Here is a 3783-nt window from a genome sequence, read left to right as displayed (position 1 = left end):
AAGTTTAGCTGGTATTGAAAGAAAGAAATTTTTTTTTTTTTTTGTATTTTCCTATTTATCTATATATTTTATAATAAATTATTTGCAATCAAATTAAAACACTCTTATAGCCACTTTATAATAAGAAGAATGTAAATGAGCAGACTGAAATGTAAGTTGTTGCACCTCTGTATATGATTGTCTTGAGAGAATGCTGAGCAGTGAGAACATGTATGTTCTATGACTGGTAATAGTTCTTATTGCTGATCCTTAATTTTAGGTATGCTAAACTGTCAACAAAGGATGCCTTACAGCAGTGGTTCTCAACCTTTCTAGGGCCAGGACCCCTTGGGGTAACATTTGCCAAGTTGTAGTGACCCCCAACGGTAAAAGTTAGGAATGACACGGCTGCTGCAGCGACATCTGGCTGGAGAACTGACACTGCTGTGCTAGGAGAGGGCTGAGGAGGACTCTCACCTAGCACAGCAGAAATCACACAGCGACCCACAGGTTGAGAACCACTGGTGTACGCCGTCAGAATAAAAAAACACCCTAGGAATGCATAGCTAGATTCCTATTGGCTATTTCACTTTGCAATAGCAAACTAGCTATTGCACCCGCCCTCTGCTACTGTCAATCAGTAGGCACCTGATGGAGAACTTCAGGTCCCCCTCTGCTGATTGGCAGCAGCAGAGGGCGGGTGCAATAGCTAGTTTGCTATTGGCTATTGCAAAGTGAAATAGCCAATAGGAATCTAGCTATGCATTCCTAGGGTGTTTTTTCTTTTTTCTGACTTATGGCAGCCTATGGCCCCCAATGTCAGACAAAAAAGATTTACTCGGCTTGGGAGAAAGTGTTTCTCTCCCAGGCTGCCGGGAGCCGCTATCTGATAGCAGGAGACTCCCGGGCGACCCCTGGCGAATCGTCATTCGACCCCCAGGTTGAGAACTGCTGCCTTACAGCGATGTATCTTTTTAGTAAAATATAGGCACTAGGTAGCTTGTAAACAGAGTTGGAGCGTTTTGTAGAGCGTTCTTAGAGCGTAGAACGCGCTACAAAACGTTCAGGTGTGAACGAGGACTAAAGGTGCAATCCTGTCAAAATAAAGCCTGCCTGATCTGGGCCTACATTTATTTATTTTATAATTCCCATACATCCTTCAGTAGGCTACATCTGTGTTTTAACATAAAGAATGTTCCTCAGAGCCACCAATTATTTTTAACCTCTTCACGACCAGTGACATACAGTGTACATCACTGGCATCGGTCCTGTTTAAACAGACTCCCGGCGGCAAAAGTACTCTGTTTACAATAGCTTATTTAAAGTAGAAAGGTGATACCGGGGGTCTTTTGGACCCCCAGTATCACCTTAAAGAGTACTAGTCGCCACCAATCTGCTATCACATGGGGGAGCTCGTAAGCCTCCCCATGTGATGGAATTTAAAGAAGAAAAAAAAAAGTTTTTGTAAAAAAAAATTTACATTTATTTAAGTCCCCTGCCCCCGTGAGCGGGCGCGTCTTTACGTAAACGCGCGTCGGTTGTGCCTACATAAGAAAATGGCGATCCACTACACAGGCTGGGTATCGCCGCATACGCCAGAGTGAGAGCAATAATTCTGGGGCCAATATTTCTGCGCATCTCTAAACTAATGACCTGTAGGGGCTTTTAAAGCGTTGTCTATGGACTTTTTGAGGTACTGAATTTTATCGCAGTTTCACGGACGCGCACAATTTTTAACCTGGGCATGTTGGGTATGTATTTACTCGTAACAATCTTTTATACTTTATTTTTAAAAAAATTGGTATTTTATTGTGTTTTGGAGCATTTAAATGCATTCATAGAAAAACATTGCACTGGCTTCAGGGATCCGACCTACCCAATACACCAGGTGTTCTCTGCAATCCGCAGTAGATTTCATAGAGCTCTGATGAAAGTAGTATTAAACACTTGTTCTTCAACGTAACGCAACAGATCTGGTGTGAACTAGTCACCCTTAAGCTCTTTTTCAATAATTAATCCAGATTAAACAAATATACATTGCTCAGCAAAATTTTACCCAAGCACTTGCAGTCTTCATGCTTCCAGACAGCTGACTCCAACACTCGGCTCCATTCACCTGAACTTCCTGCCTAGTACAAGATCACAAGGGACACAGCAGTCGCCAGCAGTTGTCCATTTGCTAGCTTGCAGGACCTTGGAAGAGGCATGTGGCTTGGCCTGCTGTGCCTGTGTGTTTGTGGCAAGACACATGGTTTACTATCACACACAAGGGTGGCCCCAAAGGACCCTACAAGGGAAAGGATATCAGGGCCAGTGCTCGGGAGCAGCTGATTCGGCAGGAAACTAACAGTTTTAAACATCAAGGAGCAGCATCCATTTAAACTGATTTAATTAGAATTTCAAACGGCTTGGAAACATTTTCACTTTAAGATAAACTGAATGGACTTATCAACTTTCGCACAATTACTATATTCTCTTGTTAGTGTTAACAGTTCAGTAACTGGATTACTGGTTCAACAGAATTTTTGTCTTAAATATGGTTGCGCTTTCTCTATGAACTTAAAACAAGATGCAAACACACAGCTAGGCCCATACTGCTAGAAACCGTGAAGCAACGGGAGAGCTAATACAAATGCATCCTTAAACGTTTGTAAACAGAACCAAGAATGGTATTGAGATAACTTTACAGTTGCCGTCATGCTTCAGATCCGGCAACCAAATTGAAATGAATCTTTTACAGATATTTACCAAAATGATACTTGACTGCTGCGGGATATTGCATTTTACGTATTTCCTTGGCTGCATGCACTGCTGTCATTAAAATGGTTTAAATGGACCTTGTGTATCAAGTGTACAGTATGTGTTGCCCATAGTGATCACATATATTCAATCCTCACATTAACTTATCCTTTCAAACTCTTTAAAAAAAACAACCTTAATATCCTTAGTGATATATCTTCTTAGACCCTGCCAATGAAGCGCTTGCACTGTAAACAGTTTTGTTAAAACAAAAAAATCTGAGCATAAACACTTTTCTAGAATCCACAAAATGAAGGAGTTTACAACTTTCTGATTCTTCAGAGCTTTCCATATAAGGTGATACTATGGAGAAATGGCTTATCAGTAATGTGGATAAAGAATGATTATTGCAGTATAATCAAATGTATGCAGTTTGATTTTCTAAGTAATGTTAATCATGTACTTTTTCTGGCAAGGACTGCAAAAGAAAAATGCTTGCAGATGTTGGAGTATTGATTGCATAAGATGTTGAAACCCACAAAACCCTGGGGCCCAGATCTTGGTAATTTCTGCTGTTTATGTAATTTCAACACAGCACGTCACTGAAATGTTATTTATATAAAGGAGCAGAGGCCAAATTTGGCAAGCATAAGCGTCTGCCAGTGCCTACAGATGTATTGTTTCCTCGAACACCACTCGTGCAGTCTGTGGCTTTCCAATTACACATTCACTCTCACTTTCTTGCTGGAATAATTACCTGTCTTTCCTGTTTTATTTATCTTTTCCAGACTTAGTTTTTTTTCTTCTTAGAATTAATTGAGAATGCTCTGGGTTTTTTTTTCTGGGAAGTCTAACCACAGAATGCCTTAATGTTGTGGTTACATTAATTAATGCTGCTTGGAAGATTAATAACCATGAAAATGGTTCTTTAAAGTGACACTAAACTCCAGGAGTTGAATCTTAAAAATACATTCAAGTACGTTAACTATTAACAAAACTGTATCTTATTTGTGTAACACTCAGCTGTAGATCCTCAAATCGTCTTTGAATTTGTGCTGACACTGT

Source organism: Nanorana parkeri, unplaced genomic scaffold (assembly GCF_000935625.1).
Source record: "Nanorana parkeri isolate BGI_ZX_2015 unplaced genomic scaffold, ASM93562v1 scaffold447, whole genome shotgun sequence".
NCBI classification, from domain to species: domain Eukaryota; kingdom Metazoa; phylum Chordata; class Amphibia; order Anura; family Dicroglossidae; genus Nanorana; species Nanorana parkeri.
Note: the sequence above shows the minus strand (reverse complement) of the source record.